Source organism: Chiloscyllium punctatum, chromosome 35 (genome assembly GCF_047496795.1).
Source record: "Chiloscyllium punctatum isolate Juve2018m chromosome 35, sChiPun1.3, whole genome shotgun sequence".
NCBI classification, from domain to species: domain Eukaryota; kingdom Metazoa; phylum Chordata; class Chondrichthyes; order Orectolobiformes; family Hemiscylliidae; genus Chiloscyllium; species Chiloscyllium punctatum.
The window spans coordinates 5,832,221-5,855,695 of record NC_092773.1 but is presented as its reverse complement, the minus strand read 5'-3'; positions in this window follow the sequence as shown (position 1 = coordinate 5,855,695).

The following is a 23,475-nucleotide window of genomic DNA, read 5'->3' as shown; positions in this document are numbered from 1 at the left end:
TTCGACTGGGACAACACACCCAATCTAGAACAAGCTAAACAGAGACACGCACAAGAATTTGTAGAACCATGACATTCCAACCAGAACTCTATCAACAAACACATTGATTTGGATCCTATTTACCACCCCCAAGAAAAGAACAGGAAATATCGTCACCATAGGAAATGACATCACCAACCCAAGGAAACCCAAACATAAAAACAGAAAGCGGGCTACACCACCAGTGCTTCATTTGGAGGCTCATTGATGATGTTACCTAGTATGGTAATGTAATGCCTGAAAATGAACCTTCCAGTTCAGCAAGCAAACCTACATCCGGAACCTCACCCGAGCTACAAATCTTCTCAAAACTCACAAATACACTGGCTAAAAGAGGTCGGGACTAGGAATACCGCAATGAGTAACTCATGTGGTGGCTCCCAAAGCCAGTCCACAATCTACAAGGTACAAGTCAGGAGTGTGATTCAAGAATACACACCCAGCTTGCCCATTCTGAGGTAAGGAAGCCAAAAGTGCACACAGCACTCCAGGTACGGTATAAACAACCTTCCATACATTTGAAGCAAAGCTTTACTACTCGTGCACTCAAATCTGTTTACGGTAAGGCTAACATCAAAATCTCCACTTTGAGGGTTCCTCTGTTGTGCAGATTGCAGAGGTTCAAAAGGCAGCTAACCACAACCTTCTCAAGGAACAGCTCAGGACAGGTAATAAATGCTCGCTTTCCCAGAAATCTCTTGCTGTCTCTCTCACATGATATTGTGTTTGGTCAAAGCATAAAGAGCTGATCACAACAAGTTGGTGACAAAGCACTTTGGGATAAAATCCTCCCTGGATCCTTTTGCCTTGGTCTGAAGTCAACAAAGCTCAATTCAGAGATCTAGTCTTGCCGTTTCCATGTCATAGTCACAGGAGAGCTGCCCTGAAAGATGCTTTGGACAAAAAGATGCTTGATAGAATGCTAAATATTGTATTGCAGTAGTTAAAATTCATTATAGTTTCACAAACCTTGAACACATTTGGAGACATGTTTACATGTTAAGGAGATCTGATTTTTGGATGTAGTAATTTTAATATGGAGCCAAAGTCTCAGGGTGGCACGGTGTCTCATTGGTTAGCATTGCTGCCTCACATTGCCAGGAACCTGGGTTCAATTCCAGCCTTGGGTGACAGTGTGGAATTCGCATATTCTCCCTGTGTCTGCAAGGGCTTCCCCCCCACTGTCCAAAAACGTGCAGCTTAGGGTGGATTGGTTATGCAAAATTGTCCATAGTCTTCAGGGATGAAAACACAGTCTTCATTCCTGAAGAAGGGCTTATGCCCGAAATGTTGATTCCCCTGCTCCTTGGATGCTGCCTGACCTGCTGCGCTTTTCCAGCAACACATTTTTCAGCCCCAGCTTCGGGGATGTGCAGGCTAGGTGGATTGGAAATGTATGGTTACAGGGTTAGGGTAGAGTGGTTGCGTCTGGCTGGGATGCTTTTTGGAGGGTCAGTGTGGACTTGATGGGTCAAATGGCCTGTTTCCACACTGTAGGGACTCTGTAATTCTATGAATAAAGAGCGATGACCAACTCTTGAAATCCCATTATTCTGCTCCTAATTAATTACCAGAATCCTAAAATTTTAAGCATACCTGATGAAGGAGCAGTACTCCGAAAGCTTGTACTTGGACATAAACCTGTTGGATTATACCCTGGTATAACATGGTTTTTAACTTTGTCCATCCCAGTCCAACACCGGCACCTGCACATGAAGGCCAAAAAAACCCTCCCTCTTTGTCCATCGAGAAATGTGTTGGTTCCCCCATCTTAAACCTTTGCAGTCCATTCAGTGAAGGAACTCTCACAAAATTGTTAGATCCAAGTTCAAACATTTTCATTCATTTAAGGACTTAAAAGTTTTTACTTTAAGTAATTGTTCCGTCCTGGAAGAGTCATAGAGATGGACAGCATGGAAACTGGCCCTTCGGTCCAACTCGTCCATACCGACGAGATATCGCAAATAAATCTAGTCCCATTTGCCAGCGTTTGCCCTATATGCCTCTAAACCCTTCCTATTCATGTACCCATCCAGAAGCCTTTTAGATGCTGTAATTATACCAGCCTTCACCACTTCCTGTGGCAGCTCATTCCATACATGCACCACCCTCTGCGTGAAAAAGTTACCCCCCTCTCACTTTTAACCTATGCCCTCTAGTTTTGGACTTCCCTATCCCGGGGAAAAGACCTTGTCTATTCACCCTACCCATGCCCCTCATGATTTTATAAACCTCTAAAAGGTCACCGCCCAGCCTCTGATGCAGGTCCAAAACGAAACTCATTCAGCCTCTGGAAAGTCATACTGTAAGGAAAATCATCAGATAAGGAAGAGGCAAATCAGTCCCATGAGCCTTTTACGTAGAAACAGGAGGAGGCCATTCAATGTCTTTCAAGAGGGCTGGAATGTAAAAGCAGTGATGTGCTATTGAGACTTTATAAAACTTTGGTTCAGCTCCATTTAAAATACCGTGTCCAGTTTTGGGCCAATATCTCAGGAAGGACATACTGGCACTGCACCATGTCCAGCGGAGATTCACACTGATGATCCCTGGAATGGTAGGCTTCATATACGAATTAGAATTAGAATTAGAGGGGGTTAATTTAGAACGGAAATGAGGAGACATTTCTTGAGCCAGAGAGTGGTGGGCTGTGGAAATCACTGCCACTGAGCATAGTGGAGGCCAGAACATTAAATGTCTTCAAGACAGAGATTGATAAATTCTTAATCTCGCAAGGAATTAAGGGATACAGGGAGAGTGCGGATAAGTGGCGCTGAAATGCCCATCAACCATGATTGAATGGCGAAGTGAAAGCAATGGGCTGAATGGCCTTACTTCCACTGCTATTTCTTATGGTCTTATGAGCTTGAGTCTGTTTCACAGGAACTTGTGGAGGGTGTTCATCCACTCTAGCTTGTCACACCATTCAACTTAGGCTGATCTGTAACTTAACTCTACATTAGTTCTGTAAGTATTATTGTACTTCCACAATAAAAATCAACACATCTCTGATTTCAATGTTGGAATGAGGCTTTCAACCAGAACAGTATTTCGAGAGGCCGAGTTTCAGATTTCCACTCCTCTGTGTGAAGTGGTGCTTCCTGGTTTCACTCCACCTCCTGTACAGCCTCACTCCAAGCTTTTACCCCTTGTTTTGGTTTAGAACAGTGAACATAGAAAAGTACAACACGGAACAGGCCCTTCGGCCCACAGTGTTGTGCTGAGGATTAATCCTAATCTAAAATAAAATAACCTAATCTCCTAATCCATGTGCATGTCCAGCAGTCGCTTAAATGTCCCCAGTGACTCTGCTTCCAACACCACCACTGGCAATGCTTTCCATGCGTTCACAATTCTCTGCATAAAGAACCTCCCTCTGACGTCTCCTCTGTATCTTCCTCCTGACACTTTATAACTATAACCCCTCGTTGCAGTTAATCCTGCTCTGGGGAAAAGTCTCTAGCTCTTGACTCTATCCATGCCTCTCATGACCTTGTACACCTCGATTAGGTCACCTCTCTTCCTCCTTCTCTCCAGAGAGGAAAGTCCGAGTTTAATCAACCTCTCTTTGTAAGACAAGCCCCCCAGTCCAATCACCAGAGGGTTTTTGAAAGAACAGAAAAAGCATATCTTTCAGTGTATGATTATATATGTATTCAGCTGTAGTAAGAGTAAGTGGACAATCAAATGACCAAAAGAGAGGAATTACTGCCATATCAGTTTTCCCTGCAGTCACTGCAGCTCAGGGCTGAATGAAACAGAGACTGAATCAGTTATGCTTCCCGAGTTAATTTTGTTGGAAGGAAGGCGGCAATGCATCATGGGGCAGGTGTCACTGAAGGTGACCCTTTTGCAACCTAATGACACGATACATAATCCTTAATAAAGTCGCTATCTTGTCTCCTCTGCCTGTCCGATCCTGTGATTAATGGTAACATCACCTCAGTTAGCCATCTCTTCATTTCACCCTGTCAAAAAGGAAACAATTATCCAAGCTTATCAGGTGCTGCTGCACTGCTGCAAACCAAGACTGTGCAAGGTTGAACCTCTCTCAGACTGACGAGCATATATCAGCTGTAACAGGCCCAAGAGTGAAACGTGGCTCACTCAAACAGGCCCAGCAGGAAATGCGTGCTGCTGGAACTGGTCAAACATTGACAGGATTTTTAAAAACAGATTGCCCTTCCCAAACTGTACTCCAGGCCTTACACATTACAAGTGGCAGGTTAAAAAAAACCTGATCATCCCACATCTCGTTACGATTAAGGCTGTTAGATATTTTTGAAAAATTCATTCACAGGATATAGATATTGCTGGCTGGATCAGCATTTATTGCCCATCCCTAATTACTCAGTGATTTTAAGTGTCAACTAGATTATTGTGGGACAGGAGTCACACTTAGGTCTGACTGGGCTCCAGATCACAAGTCTTCAGTACTGTTCCAGGAACGTTGTCACAGCCCATTGTCTCCAACTGTTTCTCAGGTCGATGGAATCACATTTGGCTGAAGACTGGCATCTGAGATACTGCGGACCACTGAAAGAAACTGAGATAGATCATCCACTCGACACTTCTGGCTGAAGACTTTTGCAAATGCTTCAACCGTATCTTTTGAACTAGCTTTCTTGGTTGTTCCATCATTGATGACAGGGATCCTGAGAGTCATAGAGTTATACAGCAGACAAATAGATGCTTCAGTCCAACTTGGCAAAAGTGGGTACTGCGACAGTGGAGATTAGAGTCAAGATCAGAGTGGTGCTGGAAAAGCACAGCTGGTCAGGCAGAATCCAAGGAGCAGGAAAATTGACGTTTCGGGCAAAAGCCCTTCATCAGGAATGAGGCTGGGAGCCTCTGAGGTGGAGAGATAAATGGAAGGGGGGTGGAGCTAGAGAGAAGGTAGCTGAGAGTGCAATAGGTGGATGGAGGTGGGGTAAAGGTGATAGTTCAGAAAGGAAGGTGGAGCGGATAGGTGGGAAGGAAGATTGACAGGTGGTTACAGATCAAGATGACGGTACTGAGCTGGGAGTTTGGAACTGGGGTCAGGTGGGACAAGAAATGAGGAAACTGGTGAAGTCCACATTGATGCCCTGGGGTTGAAGGGTTCTGAGGGAGAAGATGAGGCGTTCTTCCTCCAGGCGTCAGGTGGTGAGGGAGCGGCAGTAGCGGAGGCCCAGGACATGCATGTCCTCAGCAGAGTGGGAGGGGGAGTTGAAATGTTCGGCCAAGGAGCGGTGTGGTTGATTGGTGCGGGTATCCCAGAGACGTTCTCTGAATCGCTCTGCAAGAAGGCGTCCAGTCTCCCCAATGTTGAGGAGTCCACATCGGGAGCAACGGATTCAATAAATGACATTTGTTGATGTGCAGGTGAAGTTTTGGATGTGGAAGGCTCCTTTGGGGCCTTGGACGGAGGTGAGGGGGGAGGTGTGGGCGCAGGTTTTGCAATTCCTGCGGTGGCAGGGGAAGGTGACGGAAGGGGAAGGTGGGTTATTGGGGGGGTGTGGACTTGACCAGGTAGTCACAGAGGGAACGATCTTTGTGGAAAGCGGATGGGGTGGGGAGGGAAATCTATCCCTGTTGGTGTGGTCCATTTGGGGGTGGCGGAAATGTCGGTGGATGAAGCGATTTATGCAGAAGTTGGTGGGGTGGAAGGTGAGGACGGGAGGGGTTCTGTCCTTGGTGCAGTTGGAGGGTGGGTTCGAGGGCAGATGTGCGGTACATGGATGAGATACATTGAAGGGCATCATCAACTGCATGGGAGGGTAAGTTGTGGTCTTCAAAGAAGGAGGCCATCTGGTATGTTCTGTGGTAGAACTGGTCCTCCTGGAAACAGACGTGGTGGAGGTGGAGGAATTGGGAAGACAGTGGGATAGCATTTTTGCAGGAGGTAGGGTGGGAGGAGGTGTAATCCAGGTCCATGTGAACTTAAGGTGGAATGTGTTGGTGAAGTTGATGAAGTGTTCAACATGTTTGTGGGCGGCACGGTGGCACAGTGGTTAGCACTGCTGCCTCACAGGGCCTGAGACCTGGGTTCAATTCCTGCCTCAGGCGACTGACTGTGTGGAGTTTGCACATTCTCCCCGTGTCTGCGTGGGTTTCCTCCGGGTGCTCCGGTTTCCTCCCACAGTCCAAAGATGTGCAGGTCAGGTGAATTGGCCATGCTAAATTGCCTGTAGTGTTAGATGCAGGAGTAAATGTAGGGGAATGGGTCTGGGTGGGTTGCGCTTTGGCGGGTCGGTGTGGACTTGTTGGGCCGAAGGGCCTGTTTCCACACTGTAAGTAATCTAATCTAATCCGACCTTAAATTCACCTGGACCATCTCTGACACCTCCCTCCATCTCCATCAACGATGACTGACTCAACACTGACATATTTTTACAAACCTAACGACTCCCACATCTACCTGGATTACACCTACCGCAACATCCCCTCCCATGCTGCTGATGCCCTTCAATGCATCTATCCATGTCCCGCACCTTCGCCCTCGAACCCCACCCCTCCAACCGCACCAAGGACAGAACCCCCCCGTCCTCACCTTCCACCCCACCAACCTCTGCATAAATCGCTTCATCCGCCGACTTTTCCGTCACATCCAAATGGACCGCACCACCATGGATAGACTTCCCTCCTCACCCCTATCCACTTTCTGCCAAGACCGTTCCCTCTGTGACTACCTGGTCAAGTCCACACCCCTCCAACAACCCACCCTCCCATCCTGGCACCTTCTCCTGCCACCGCAGGAATTACAAACCTGCGCCCATACCTCCCCCCTCACCTCCGTCCAAGGCCCCAAAGGAGCCTTCCACATCCAAAACTTCACCTGCACATCAACAAATGTCATTTATTGAATCCATTGCTCCTGATGTGGACTCCTCGACATTGGGGAGACTGGACGCCTTCTTGCAGAGCGCTTCAGAGAACGTCTCTGGGACACCCGCAAAAATCAACAGCACCGCCTCGTGGCCCAACATTTCAACTCCCCCTCCCACTCTGCCGAGGACACGAAGGTCCTGGGCCTCCTCCACCGCCACTCCCTCACCAACCGATGCCTGGAGGAAGAACGCCTCATCTTCTGACTTGGGAACCTTCAACCCCATGGCATCAATGTGGACTTGACCAGCCTTCCTCATTTCCCCTCCCCCCACTTTATCCCAGCTCCAATCTTGCAGCTGAGCACTGTCCTCATTACCCGTCCCACCTGTCAATCTTCCTTCCCACCTATCCACTCCACCCTCCTCTCCGACCTATCACCTTCACCACCTCCATCCACCTATTGCACTCTCAGCTGCCTTCTCTCTAGCTCCACCCCCCTCCCCCGAGGCTCCTAACCTCATTCCTGATGAAGGGCTTTTGCCTGAAACGTCGATTTTCCTGATCCTCGGATGCTGACTGACCTGCTGTGCTTTTCCAGCACCACTCTGATCTTGACTCTGCTTCAGACCAACCTGTCCAACCAAACCAGATTTCCTAAACTGATCTGGTGTCATTTGCAAACATTTTGTCCATATCTGTCTGAACCCTTCCGACACATATATTCATACAGATGTCTTTTAAATGTTGGAATTGTATCCACCTCCACTGCCAGCTCAGTCCATAAATGCACCACCCTCTGCATGAAAACGTTGCCCCTCAGGTGCCTTTTAAATCTTTCCCCTGTCACCTTAAACCTATGCACTCTACTTTTGGACTCCCCTGCCCTGAGAAAAAGACCTTGTCTATTCAACTATTCATGTCCGTTATGATTTTATAAACCTCTGTAAGGTCACCCCTCAGCCATCTGATCTACGTGGAGCCTCCTCCTCTAATGAGTTGTTTAATTGTTCACCATCATTCACAGCTGGATATGGTAGAACTGCAGACTTTATATCTGAGCCATCGTCACTTGGCTCAGTTTATCACTCGCTGCTTATGCTGTTGGGCACTCGAGTAACCCTATTGATATCTCATTTTTAGGTCTGTCGGTATTGCTCCTGACATGCCTTCACATTCTATTCAACCAGGCTTGACCTCCTGGCTTCAGGATGATGCTTGAGTGGGGGATAAGCCAGGCCATGAAGTTGAGATTGTGCTGGAATACAATTCTGCTGCTGCTGGTGGCCCACAGCACCTCATGGACGCCCGGTCTTGAGCTGCTAGATCTGTTTGAAGTCTATCCCATTCAGCAACCTGACAATGCCACACAACATGACGGAGGATATCCTTAATGAGACTTCATCTCCACAGGACTGTGCAGTGGTCACTCTGATACTGTCTGAGGACGAAGTGAAGCATGCTTTTAACCTCTTCTTCATTCCTGCGCTACCTGTGTCCTTTAAGATCCTTGGTTCTGGATTCTCTTCTGAAATTGAATTGAACTTCCATGATCCATGGCGAGATTGAAACCCATGTTCCCAGAACATTTGCCAAGTTTTTGGATAGTCCAGCAATTGGCAGTGTGGAGGAACAGAGGGATCTGGATGTGCAAGTACATAGATCCCTCAAAGTTGCCACCCAAGTGGATAGGGTTGTTAAGAAAGCATATGGTGTTTAGGCTTTCATTAACAGGGGGGTCGAGTTTAAGAACCGTGAGGTTTTGCTGCAGCTCTACAAGTCCCTGGTGAGACCACACTTGGAATATTATATCCAATTCTGGTCACCCTACTATAGGAAAGAGCCTTTGGAGAGGATGCAAAGAAGGTTTACCAGGATACTGCCTGGACTGGAGGGCTTGCCTTATGAAGAAAGGTTGAATAAGCTCGGACTTTCTCTCTGGAGAGAAGGAGGAAGAGAGGAGACCTGATCGAGGTATACAAAATAATAAGAGGAATAGACAGAATCAATAGCCAGAGACTTGACTGGTAGTGGAGTGATAGTTTGAAGATATTAGGAGGGAGGTATAAAGGAGACGTCAGAAGTAGGTTCTTTATGCAGGGAGTTGTGAATGCATGCAATGTGTTGCCAGCTCTGGTGGTGGAAGCAGAGTCATTGGGGACATTTAAGCGACTGCTGGACATGCACATCGATAGCAGTGAGTTGAGGGGTGGGTCGGTTAAGTTACTTTATTTGACATTAGGATTAAATCTCGGCACAACATCATGGGCCAAAGGGCCTGTTCTGTGCTGTACTTTTCAATGTTCTGTTGGACTTTGGCTCAATCTACCAGCTTACTTTCCTCCAGGTGCGAGCCGAGTCCTGCGTGTTCTTTCAATGAAGCAATAGGAGAAGATATTCGGTCTCAAACTCTTGGTTTATTTTAGCAGTAAGTGGATAAAGTATACAGAGCTCTGGGTCTAGGACTTCCCGTCCCTGACAAACAGCAAAGTGTGTCAGTTCACAAAGTCCAACGCATTCCCGTCCCTGACCCAGTCTTTTATGTAGTACAGAACGTCATGCAATCACTGAGGTGGTATTGTCTTCTGATTGGCTGTTGATCTGACTCCATTCTCCGCCTTCTCGCATTCCCAGATGTCTAATCCCATGTGACCTCCTTCTGCCCGTGAAACAGTCTCCACGTGACCTCCTCTTGCGCGCGAAACAGTCTCCACATTCTGATCTGCGTTAACGGTTTTTTTCTATTACAGTTCTGTATTCTAATAGTATCACTAGTCCATTGCTTGTCTGTGAGTAACAAATGAAGACATGGCTGCTGCTGATGCAGTGATTAATGTTGAAGATGCAGGACATCAAAAGCAGAGAAATGCAGATATCTCACAAACTTGTTGGTAGAGGAGATGACAGAGATAGGAAGGGGAGATGTTGTGGCTTCTAGATCTCTGAAAGAAACCCTGAAAATGCTTGTGTTCCAAAGGAGGGAGTTTACATTCTTGGTCTGTGACTTCTCATACGAACCCCTGGTATCAGACTGACTGAATATTTCCAGCATGTTCTGTTCCAAAGTAACAAAAACTGCAAATTGCTAAGAAGATGGTAGATTTACATTTTCTTTTCGTAAACTCTGAAAGTCCCGAAGCACTTCACAACCAGATAATTTACGAAGTGCAGTCCAAATATCCTGCATTTGTGACACTGATCGAGAGTCAATTGGTGAAGTGGCAAAATTCCTCTGAACCTATTCCAGGGATGATCACAGATCTTATTCAGATGAGGATGGCCTCAGTGTAATGTCTCATCGAGAAGGTTGCACTGCAGACAGTGCAGCCCTCCCTCACGATTAGCACCAGCAATGCCAACCTGATTATGACTGGATTAGGAAAAGGAAGCAGAGTGAATTGGCAGCAACGGTCTGAGGTAGTAACTGGATGTGGGTCAGGGGAAAAAGTCCAGATTTGAAGGTCTCATGCAGGAACCTTACCTTAACAGCTCTATCGAGGCGATTGAAATTCTTCCAGCTGGGGATTCCTCAGCTCTGCACAGAGAAGCACTGGATTGAAGATGGTTGTTCTGTGGTCCCCAGCACAACCTTTGTGTATGTGGGTGGGTGTGGGAGTGGGCAAGGGGGTTCACTGAGGAAAAAGGCTTGACTTAGCACTGCACTGAGGGGCTTTCCTTTTGTTTACATTTTGCTCCAGGATGGAACTACATGCGATGAGCTTAGAATTCCTGGCAAATATCAGCCCCCCCCCCCCCGCAAGGTAAAACAAAGGGTAAAACTTCTCCCTCCCTATTCTCCTTCAGTACCTCTCCCTCTATCCCTCCCTCAGTCTCTATCTTCATCATCTCCTCTCTCTCCTCAACCTCCCATATCCTCCTCCTCCCTAAATCCCTTCTCTATCCCTCCTTCCTGTCCACTTCTTTCCACTCCTCTTTCCCTCACTATTCCTTCCACCTCCCTCCCTCAGTCTCTCTCTCCCTCTCTCCCTTGCCTCTCTCTCTCTCCCTCAGTCTCTCTCTCTCCCTTCGTCTCTCCCTCTCTCCCTTGCCCCTCTCTCCATCTCTCCCTTGCCCCTCTCTGTCTCTCCCTCAGTCTCTCTCTCTCCCTCAGTCTCTCTCTCTCCCTTCGTCTCTCCATCTCTCCCTTGCCCCTCTCTCTCTCTCCCTCAGTCTCTCTCTCTCTCCCTCAGTCTCTCTCTCCCTCCCTCCCTTGCCCCTCTCTGTCTCTCCCTCAGTCTCTCTCTCTCCCTCAGTCTCTCCATCTCTCCCTTGCCCCTCTCTCTCTCTCCCTCAGTCTCTCTCTCTCTCCCTCAGTCTCTCTCTCCCTCCCTCCCTTCGTCTCTCCATCTCTCCCTTGCCCCTCTCTCTCTCTCCCTCAGTCTCTCTCTCTCTCTCCCTCAGTCTCTCTCTCTCCCTTCGTCTCTCCATCTCTCCCTTGCCCCTCTCTCTCTCCCTCAGTCTCTCTCTCTCTCCCTCAGTCTCTCTCTCTCTCTCCCTTCGTCTCTCCATCTCTCCCTTGCCCCTCTCTCTCTCTCCCTCAGTCTCTCTCTCTCTCCCTCCCTCCCTTCGTCTCTCCATCTCTCCCTTGCCCCTCTCTCTCTCCCTCAGTCTCTCTCTCTCCCTTCGTCTCTCCATCTCTCCCTTGCCCCTCTCTCCCTCAGTCTCTCTCTCTCCCTCAGTCTCTCTCTCTCTCTCCCTCAGTCTCTCTCTCTCTCTCCCTTGCCCCTCTCTCTCTCCCTCAGTCTCTCTCTCTCCCTTCGTCTCCATCTCTCCCTTGCCCCTCTCTCTCTCTCTCTCCCTCAGTCTCTCTCTCTCCCTCAGTCTCTCTCTCTCTCTCCCTCAGTCTCTCTCTCTCTCTCTCCCTTGCCCCTCTCTCTCTCCCTCAGTCTCTCTCTCTCCCTTCGTCTCTCCATCTCTCCCTTGCCCCTCTCTCTCTCTCCCTCAGTCTCTCTCTCTCTCCCTCAGTCTCTCTCTCCCTCCCTCCCTTCGTCTCTCCATCTCTCCCTTGCCCCTCTCTCTCTCCCTCAGTCTCTCTCTCTCCCTTCGTCTCTCCATCTCTCCCTTGCCCCTCTCTCCCTCAGTCTCTCTCTCTCCCTCAGTCTCTCTCTCTCTCTCTCCCTCAGTCTCTCTCTCTCTCCCTTGCCCCTCTCTCTCCCTCAGTCTCTCTCTCTCCCTTCGTCTCTCCATCTCTCCCTTGCCCCCCTCTCTCTCTCTCTCTCCCTCAGTCTCTCTCTCTCTCTCTCCTTTAGTCTTTCTCCCTTCCTCAGTTCCTCCCTCTCGAGGCTGTTTTCCCGCCTTGAGCCGGTTGCTATGGGTGACGGGCCTGTGCGCTCAGGCCGGCGGCGGTCCTCGGCTCCGGCTCCACAGTCACGGCCCGGCCCGGCCTGGCCTGGCCCAGTGAGGACACGGCGGCGGCGGCGGCGGCGGCAGGGGGGGGGGGGGGGGGGTTGGAGAGAGCAGGAGGTGAAGGCGGTGTGTGGAGATGGTGAGCTGACATCTTCCCCCTGATGATGCTGCTGTCTCTGAGAACATCACCTTCTCTTCATGGAGCATGAGTGATCGAACCTGGTCCCCCCCGCCCTCACCACAACAATGGGCAATGGCAACAACTGAGTGGAGATGAATGGCCTGACACTAATGAGGCTGACTGAAACCATGAGGAGAACCCAACCTTCTCCTTGATCAAGTGTATGCAAGACTTTCCTAAATAAGACAACCTGAATTGATGTGGGCAGCGTAGTCAAACAGAAAAGGGTAAGCAGAACCCACGCCCTTTTTGGTGCATTCTATAAATGTGCCCACATCACGTTTTGATGGGTGTTTTGCTCACTCAACTATACTTATGACCTTTTGATATGACAAGGCTCCTTCATGAATCAGACCTGCTCGTCTAATTAAATGTTGCCTCCTCCTGACTTCTCCATTTGAAATCAGAGGAAACAAATCCAATCAGCAAGAAACTCAGAGCACCACAGCCATCATCAATTAGTGAATTTTAGTCACTACTTGTCTCAGTTCAATTTGTGTATTGAGATAGCAAGCAATCAATTCCTTTGAATTTAATCTTTTTTATATAGATCAGACATAATTTAGCAGAAAAGATTTTGACAGAATGGGACATTCACATCAGTGACTTGAGCCAGACTTGAAATCAAGTAATTTGTAAGTGATCTTTCTCATTTGCTCATAATCAGAATTTAAAGAAAAATAAAGCACATTTCTCTTGCCCCTTTCACAGCATGTATAGTTATTTTGAAGTAAAGGAAAAAACACAACAACCAGTTTGTGCAAAGCAAGACCCCACAAATAGTTTTGTTGATAATCTGTGACAGTTATGTTGCTTGAGGGATCAACATTGGTCCCAGCACCATGTACCACTCTACTGTTCTTCTACAAAATAGTGCTTGCATATCATTAGTGTGCATCTGACAATTTGGTGCCTCATCTGAATGTTGGCAGTTTTGACCGTGCATTGTACTTTCACTTCAACAGTATAATTGACATTTCAGATTTTGTATTTAAATCTCTGGTGTGCAATTTGTAACAACAGTCTTCTGGTTCAGAGAAGGGGTGTGAGACACACCTGCCATTTAATGATTTTGTTTTTTATATTATTTCATAGGATGATGACATCATTTGCTAGGTCAATTTTTTTTGCCATTTCTAATGGTCCTGAGGGCACACATGAGAATTAGTCATATTGCTGAGGGCCTGGAGTCACATATAGGCCACATCTGGTAAGGATTGCACATTTCCTTCCCTCAAGGACATTGGTGAACCAGATGGCTTTTTACAACTATAGACAGTAGTTACAAGTTCGGCATATTTTCTAAATCCAGTTTCTTTTTATATATTATGTTCAATCCAATGGTGGGATTTGAACCAATGCCTCCAGAACAATAGCCTGGCGTTCTATAATTCTTATCCAGTGATGTTTCCACTATGCCAACACCTATGTTCCCTCAATATTATTTCCCTGTGCATGGAACTTTGAGGTTGGTGAGTGGCAGTGTCTTCTGGATGTATTGACCATTGACTCCAACCCCCCCGCCCCCCCCAACTTGAATTGTGTCAGTGATCAAAGTTGTTCCTTTGTAACTGTCTGCCTCCCACCCTTCCCCCAAGATTCTGAAGTGATGAGCTGGGTTTTAAAGAGCACTTCCAAGGATGGACTTGAGAATTTCAGAGAGGTGTTTGCAGGTAGTTAAAATTTTCTGTAATCAGTAACATTTTGCAGTGATTGGTCTTCTCTTCGGTCGACGTTCAGTTTAATCTTTACCATCAATGCCATCTTTCCCATTGAATAGCCATGCCGTGGATATCTATCGCTCTCGAACAGTGTTCTTCCCACCAAAGCCCATCCTTCCTACCTCTACCTTTTCATTCTTTTACAATCCCTGTCCTGTCCACGGTCGGCTCAGCAAGGAAGTCCAATCACACAATTCCACGGCCTGAATTACGGATCCAAACTTTCATATGTTCAGTTGCCTGTATAATCCAGAGCTATTTCTAACCCTGACACTGTTCTCACTGTAGTGGAATCAATGAGCTCATCCTAAATTGCCCGTAGTGTTAGGTAAGGGGTAGATGTAGGGGTATGGGTGGGTTGCGCTTCGGCGGGGCGGTGTGGACTTGTTGGGCCGAAGGGCCTGTTTCCACACTGTAAGTAATCTAATCTAATCTAATCTAAATTTTGTGTGAGCTGGAAACAAGCAGCAAAGGCCCTTTTCATTCAGTGTTCATCGATTTCCATTGGTCCCTGGCCCTGTCCAACAGCAGCACAAAATTAAAAGTATTCATCCCTGTTTTCAGATCTATCATTGTTCTTGACTCTGTTTGTATGATCTCCTCCATGAAAAGCCCCAAGTCTCTGATTTCCTCCAATTCCAATCTTATGTTCACTCCAGATTTAAGACATTCTGTGCCAACAGCTCTGGAATTCCTTCCTCTCTCCCTCTCAGGTTTTTTTTTATTTTTCATACTTTCCTCAAACTTGTCTCTTTGCCTCAGCTTTTGGTGATGTGTTCTTCATGTGTCTCCTTTCTTTTTTGACCTGGTGTTTCATGATTGATCCTGTGGAGTGTGTGTAAGGTGCTGTGTAAAAGTACAAACTGTTTCCTCCTCATTCAATCTTCTGATGGTCGGAATATTGCAGAGACGAGGCCTGGGTCAAACTGAAGGGGAGTAGAAAAGTCACCTCCTATTCTTTTGCCTATATCTTCCCAGACCAATGATTATTTTATTATTTATATGTCCAATTACTAGATTGCTGGCTGCTTATGCTGGTGTAACTTGGGCCCGTGACACATTGGGAAACAGCAATCGTTACAGTTCATTGTGACAGCAGTGCTGATTGAAAGTCACTGCCTCAGGGTGTAATATAACTAGTTATAGACCAAACAACGGTGTGTCGAATTGACTCCTATCAATTTTGCCATGAGACTCAAAGATCACTGAATTCCACTGGAACAGGAGGAAGCCATTCATCCTGTCCAACCTATTCTGCCATTCATTTAGATCAAGATTAATGTTTGGACTCCATCAACCCACATTGGTTCCATTATCCTTAATCTCCTTGTCAACAAAAATCTTTTCAATCTCAATCTTGAAATTTTAAATGCTGGCCCCTCCTATCAGCTTTTTGGAGTGAGAGTTGCAGATTTTTATTTGGTTTTGTTCATAGAAACAGCTCCTAAAATCACTCCTGCCCATCTTAGCTAGAATTTGAATTCTCTCATCTCTTGTTCTGGACTGCACACCAGAAGAAATAGTTTCTCTCGATCCACCCTATTAACTCACTTAACTTACTCTTCAATCAAAGAATCCTTACAGTGTGGAAGCAGGCCATTTGGCCCATCAAGTCCAGACGGATCCTCTGAAGAACATCCCACCCTCTTCCCATAATCCTGCATGTCCCTTGGCTAATCCACCTAGCCTGCACATCCCTAGACCCTACAGGCAATTTAGCATGACCAATCCACCTAACAAGCGTATCTTTGGACTGTGGGAGGAAACTGGAACACCCAGAGGAAATCCACGAAAGCATGGGGAGAATGTGCAATGAGACAGTCGGCCGAGGCCGGAATCAAATCCGGGTCCCTGGCTCTGTGAGGCAGCAGTGCTAACCATAGAGCCACAGTGCCTTGATTAGATGACCTTTTCACATACTCCCTTCAAGGGAATGGAAACCTAACCTGTACTGATGATTGTTTTGTGGCTCAGGCTATTTGAAGTATAGATGTTTGTCTGTCTCAGTTGGGGAAAGGGAGCAATGCTGAAAGCACCTTCTTATTTGTACCATCCCTCTTTTATTTTTTAACGTTTTTTTTAGCTTTCAGGGGCTCCTTCTCATTTCTCTCTAACTTATTTGTTGGCTTCTGCAGTCATGTTGTCATCTCTTCTGTTTGTGGTGACATGTGGAGCATTTGAACTCATACTGAAACAGAATTGGACCAATCTGTCAATATCCTCCATTATTATCAACCCTCCATTAAACCGAATAAAACATGATGATGTCTGATCTTGGGAACTCCGTCTCCTTATGTTGTTTTATGCTTGTCAAATGTGGGCTAACATATTAAAACCCAGACAATCTGGCAGTCACTCCTTTGGGTCTTACTTAATGGTGGCTGGTTAACTCAACTGGCTGATTGCTGGTTTGCAATGCAGATTGAGGTGAACACAAGCAGTTCAATTCCCCTTCCATCTGAGCTTGCTATGAAAGACTTTCCTTCTCAATCTGTCCTTTTACCTGAGGTGTGGTGACCCTTCAGCTAAACACTATAATGAGAGACCAGCTCTATTGTCTGATAAAACTATGGTTACTTTACCTTTATTCACTGGCTCAGTTCAGCCAGAGCTGCACCTTTTCACCAATCATTGCACCCTCCGCTAATTTGTTTCTTCAGCCCCACTGAATACAATGTATTCCACTCTGATGTTCCTGATGCAATGAAATGGGAGGTCAACAAATATTTCAGAAATTTTAAGGGGCAGAGTGCTGATAAAATTATGTGTCTTTCAAATGATCTCCAGTAGGTTAGAATTCATCACTCCCCAACTCAGAACAAAACAACAAAAATTAAAGTCTGCATTCATGGCTCAGTAAACACTTTCCCCAGGGATAGAGGGGTTTGGGTTCTCATCAGTCTCCATCAAGGTTGGCTCTTACTTTCTCGATGTGCTGATCAGTTGTGTTTCACGGGTCATTTTTCTTTTGAACGATATAATTTTAGACTGAGGCAGCAATACATGATACTCAGTAATCTAATCGAACCCCGGTAACTGCAATTTTGTCAAAATGTTTAATGACCAGTATCAATTAGAGTAATGAATTCAATTACATTTCAGCTATTCCTAGATATTAGAATGTCAAAAATGAGAAATGGCTATCAAAGAAAATCTCTCTCGTACCCTAAATCCCTACTGACACCCTTTCTTAACTCTCACATCAAAGCCTACCTCTCAGGGACCACAACTACCATCAAAATCCATCCCTCCAGACCTCCAACTGCTTCAATTTCAATGGCCCTGTGATTTCTCTCTGAAGTCGGCACCCTTGACTGAATAGTTTTGAGTTCTCAAGGTGAAAAATGCCTGTAACTGAATTGGTGGAAGTGCAAAATTAAGTCTCCGGTTTGAAAAATGTGTCTAATCAAGCAAATGAAACATCAGGTAACACGGCAGGAGTCCCTGGATTCCTGCCCATCTCATCATCTGCTCTTGGATGGACTCTTCAGACTGTTTGTCACTGGAGCTTGGCAGCTTTGAACTTTGTAGGCCAGCTTTGATTTATTTGTGTCAGGCCAGGTTGAACTCTGAGGGTACCCTTTCCTGTTTTGGGTGAAATTAAACGATAAGAGTTTTCATATTGAATTAGAGCAAAACAAGAGGTAGTTGAGCTTCCAGGAGCACACGGAGAATTAAAAATAAAGACCATTTGTTTGTAAGATGAATCACCTTCCTCCACCTCCCCAACCCTTCACTTCCACAATATGAAGACATGATTGCATCAAAATCATGAACCTTCTGATGATCAGGATAAGCTGTCTTTCCTCAGTCTTCTTAACTTCTCTGCAGACAAGTTGATAACACTCTCCTCCTCCGATGCATGCATTGGATGCATTCCAATCCACTCCTTATCTTGTCATTTCATTGACTTGATTTGGTTTCATTCTGACCACCCAGTTTTCACAGAAAACCAGCTGTAAGGGCTTCTCTTCCTGCATCTCTATCTTGTGTCCTTGATGGATCTGTTTCTCCTCCACATTGCAGCAGTCTCCTCCAATTCTGGTTTCATGCAGATCCCCGATTTTCGTCATTCCACCACTGTGATTTCAGCTGCCCAGGTCTAAAATTCTGCAAAGTTCCTCCTTAAATCGCTCCAGCTCTCCTTCTGGCTGAGTGTACGTCAACATTGTGAAGGTGACACATTTAGGGGAAGGGGAAGAAAATGGAAAGGAATTCTCTCTTGTTTTAAAGAAAAATTCAATCAAGATAAAGTTGCAGTACTTGTCCTGAAATATTTATTTTCTTTTAAACCCATGGCAGAATTTCAGTGGGGGTGGTGACAGAGGGGAGAGGGAGGTTGGTGCCTTATTAGCATTCAGGCTGCGTTGCCATCCTAGCATTATCATGAATCAACGGAATAAATGGGGCCCTTCAGAACGCAGTAATAAGAATTTGATAAATCATCAGACGAAAATTAACCGGATGTCAAAACAATCTCGGGGAAGTGTGATGGATTAGGGGTGATTGCAGCAATTAATCTCGCAGTGCGGGCTTGACACAGATGCAGAGATGGATGTGTTTGCAGCCCAGCAAGGTCAGAGTGTTGAGAGAGGGTTGGAGTCGGTGGGGGGGGGGGGTGGGGGAGAATGAGGCGGATGTGTTGGATGAGGGGGGAATAGATCTGAGTTGGCAGAAAAACCTAGCAATGAGAGAGTGCCACGGGAGACTGCGGAATACGCTTACAGAAAAACAAAGGCCGACAAGTCCCAGCTGCTCAGGATGATGAGAACAGCATTTCCTTGCAGCTCCAGTATATATAATGTAGGTCAAGCTTAGGAGCTGAGACTTAAACAGGAATTCTAGCAAGAGAGGCAAGGTATAGAATTCACATGCTGTTGTATTACAGGACTCAGTACTTCAAGGTAAAAATAAATAATTTCTTTCTTTCGGACAATTTTAAAAATATATTTCTTGGACAGTTTGTACAAAATGAATCGGCATATTATTCAAACTGAGCAGATTTGTGCTAACTCTGATCATATTCCCAGTGGTTTTATCACATAACCTCTTACCTCTGACACCCGACCCAGAAGAACTGCCTTACGCTACACCATCTGCAAAATTTTTACAAGTGATGAACAAACATATTGCTTCTGAATGAATTAAATCCCCCAAAGATCTTTGACCCCAGATGTTACTCTTAATGGAGCCTTAAAGACTCGTCTTCAATGCCTCAAAATTCCAGAGCAATTCTCGAGAGTTGACAACTCAAGAAAGGAAGCATGAGAGGCTGGAAGTAATAAAGAACTTCTGCTCATTCCCTCAAGTCTCAGTGGGACTCCTAACTGAAGCATGGAGGCTCAATGTCCATTTTCCAGGATTGAACACACTTCTGTCACCTTCAAATCAGAGTACTGTGCTAAAAGTGTGGGGATGGATATTGAGTTTCATGTTGTTAATCTCTCTGCTGGAAGTTTGTGAGTGCCCCCAAGAACTTGCAATTCCACAGCCTTCAAAACAGCAAGGTGTTTCACAGGATCATACGTTCATGTTATCGATATCATTTGGAGATCTTGAGATGGTCTTGATTTTGTGCAGGCCTTGACTGAACTGTCTCAATTATGAAGCTGCTTCTGAGGCCTGCACTTGTACCTTTCTCCCAGTAAAGGATCAGAAATTGCAGATCCCCATGGCTGTATCTCGAGGAGCACAAATACACCCTGACAGGACACCATTTCATCCTGATTTTCTGTGGACACTGATTGGATACAGCCACTGATGATTCTGTTGCGGTGTTGTTTTTGGTCTTCTTTGTACCTTATCATTAACCCTGCCTTTAAACATCTGAGTCAAAAAGAGAATTGCACTTCTATTATGCCTTTCATGACCTCAGATAGTCCAAAAATACTTCAGTGCCAATGAATTATGTAATTGTATGTAAACACTGCTGGTAGCAATGTAATTTTAGTTTCTGACTATTCTAAACCCTCTCTCCTAACTCATAGGTCAAATAAATTTTAATGCTTCATGAGCCTGAGAAAGATCACAGACAATTTTGCAAATTGCATTATCAAATTCTACAAACAACAGACTTTTGTAGAGATCGGCAAATGAAAGAGAGACATTTCTACGATCTTTGAGCAAGTCATCTGAGCTGAGTATTCCACCAGGCAGCTCTGGGTGGTGTTTGTGACACTGGGTGACAACCGTTAACGAAGGGAAACAATCAGGTTGTGATGTGTGATCTTCTCAAACGTTCCCCTCTGTACACTGTGGTGCCGGTGACGATGGTGACTAGGTAATGGATTTGTGATGGTCCAGGCAAAACTCTCTCTGAATTCCCCTGCCAGAGAAAGACCAATTGGTAACAGATGTCCACTTACATTTGTTACCAGACAAAGTGACAAATTCTCAAAGGAGAAACTGCTCCACTCATCATTGCAAATGTTTAATTTTTAAGGTGTAGTAACATTGTTGCTCTTAACAAAGCTGAAATTTTGGTAATATCCACCATGTCTCAGTAAGATTCATAAACCTGATCGTTCATCAGGAGATGTTCTTTTACTCAATTAACCTATTCAGAGATATCATTACATACCTCTGGGGCAGATGGGATTCCAACCTGGCCTAAGTGGTTCAGAGGTAGGGATACTACCACTGCACCACAAGAGTTCCTGGTTGTCCATTTGTACTCTTGTGCCTGGGTCAAAGTGATTTGCCTTCTGGATTTGAGCAGACAATCCAGGCTTAAGTGCCAAATGCAATACGAAGGGAGCTCTATGCTGTTAGAAGGATGAGTACTGAGGAGTAACAGCACTGCCAACACTTTTCTGTCAGGGTGTACTAGTAAGGAGTTGTGACCATATTGCAGAAGCAGCATCAAGGAAGTGCCACAATGTCAGAGGATTACTAAGGCAGTGCCACATTGTTGGTGGGTCAGTACTGAGAATGTCACAGTGTCAGTGAGTGAATATTGAGGGATGGCCCAATTTTTTTCTTTATTCAGTCATGGGATGAGGGTGTCATTGGCTAGGCAGCATTTATTGTGCATCCCTAACGCACCAGAGGACAGTTAAGAGTCAACCACATTGATGTGGGTCAGGAGTCACATGTAGGCCAGACCAGATATGGAATAGAGACAAAAGAAAACCTGCAGATGCTGGAATCCAAGGTATACAAGCAGGAGGCTGGAAGAACACAGCAAGCCAGGCAGCCTCAGGAGGTAGAGAAGTCAAAGTTTCGAGTGTTACCCTTCTTCAGACAAGGTGAGGATGACGGTTTCTTTCCATAAAGGATATCAGTGAGCCAGATGGTTTACATAACAGACGGTAATGAATTCAAGGTCATCATTAGACTCTTAATTCCAGATTTTTAAAAATTGAATGCAAATTCCACCATCTGCCTTGGCGGGATTTGAACCTGGGTTACCAGAGCATTACCTACATCTCTGAATTTACAGTCTTTGTGATAAAACCACAAGGCCATCACCTCACTGGTTGGAGGGTCAGTGCTGAGGGAGTGCCACACTATCAGCACTGGTGAGTTGCAGAACAGAAAATAAACCAAGCTCCTTCTGTCCTTTCAGGTGGATACACAAAAGTCCCATTGTACTAATTCTAAGGAGATCAGGGGAATTCCCTCTCGTATTCTACCCTGTATTTATCCCTTGATCAACATCACAACCACTGATGACCATCAGAATGCTAATTATGGAGGCCTGCTGTGCAAAATTAGCTGCTGAGCTTCCATATTTAAAAAGAGATTGCACTTTCTTGACTCTAAAGTCCTTTGGGCCATGAACATATGAATATGGGACACAATTAAGTCATTCACCCGCTCACCATTGCCCCTTTGGCAAATAAGATCAGGAACGATCTGTTTATGGATTGCATTCCACACTCTTCAAATTCAATAACTTAGATTTTCTGCTGAACAAGAATCTATCCAGCTCTGTCTTAAAAATTGTTAACGCCCCATAGCCCTCTGAGAGACAACAATTACATTTCTGTTCTTAAATCACGGAATTGTTATGATGCAGAAGCAGGCCGATCTTGTTTCCCCCTTAAAGGACAACACTTAATTTTGAAACAATGTCTCCCAGTTCTGGGCTCACCTACAAGAGGAAACATTCTTTCCACATCCATCTTGTCAAGACCATTCAGGATGTTATACACTCAATTATTGCCCCTCACTCTTCTGAACTCCAGTAAAAACAAGCCCAGTCTGTATTACCTTTCTCCATAAGACAAGCCCCTCATTGCAGGTACCAATCTAATAAACCTTCTCTGAATCATCTCCAACTTATTTACATCATTCCTTAAATGAGACCAAAACTGATCACAGTCTTCAAAGTATGGCATCGCTAATACCTGTAGAATGGAAGCAAATATCTTTCCTTTTATTCACGTTCATTCTTTTTAAAACAAGCTCACGTGACAAATCTTTAGCACTGACTAAATATTGACAGAAAATTATTTGAAAAGGCCAAAGTCAGTCTCTCTTTCACAGAGGTTGAGCGAATTTAAAGGGTAATGCACATAATCTGAAATGTAGAGGGAACGAGTAGGGTTAACTCCAAAGAATGGACAGCAGTAGGAGAAGTTCAACTTACACCTTCTTACTGTTGGCCAAGTGCAAGAAATTAATGTGATGTTCACTGCATAACTGTGGATATTTCCTTCCTGCTGTGATGCTTCAAGATTTCTGTCTTCCAAGGTGTCACTTGCTGTGTTGTCTGTCATTAATCAACCTGCCTGGTGAGAGCAAATGCTGTATGAAGTATGAGGGATTGTGTGTATGTGTTGTGCATTTGTGCATGCGTCTACATTGGGGGGAAATCTGCAACCCATGACCATTCAGAGAACCTCACAGCCCAGACAACTGTGCCAGTTGTTCGACGAGATTTATTTTGTATGTGCGCACTTTTCTCTGGCTCCTTGGGTTGCTATTCAATTTCAGTGCTGCCCGCTCCAGGCAGGCAGAGAGGTCTGGCATATTCATTCATGAGTGCTGTTTCGTACCTTGATGAGCACCACAAGATTGGGCTGCATGTGGCACACGCTGGCCCCTTATCATTATCCCTTTCACCTATTTCCATTTCCCCCTTGCCACCACTGGCTTTCCCAACATTGGTTGAGGTCATGGCACATTGAGTTTCTGTTTATTATTCAGTTACAGAATTGAGGGTGTCGCTGGCTAGACCAGCATTTATTGTCCATTCTTAATTGGCAAGAGGGGAATTAAGAATCACTCACATTGCTGTGGGTCTGGAATCACATGTTGGCCGGACCAAGAAAGGATGACAGTTTTTCCCTGAAGGACACTAGTGAACCAGGTGAGTATTCTGACCATTGACAACAGATTTGTGGTCATCGGTAGAGACTTAATTCCAGATTTTTA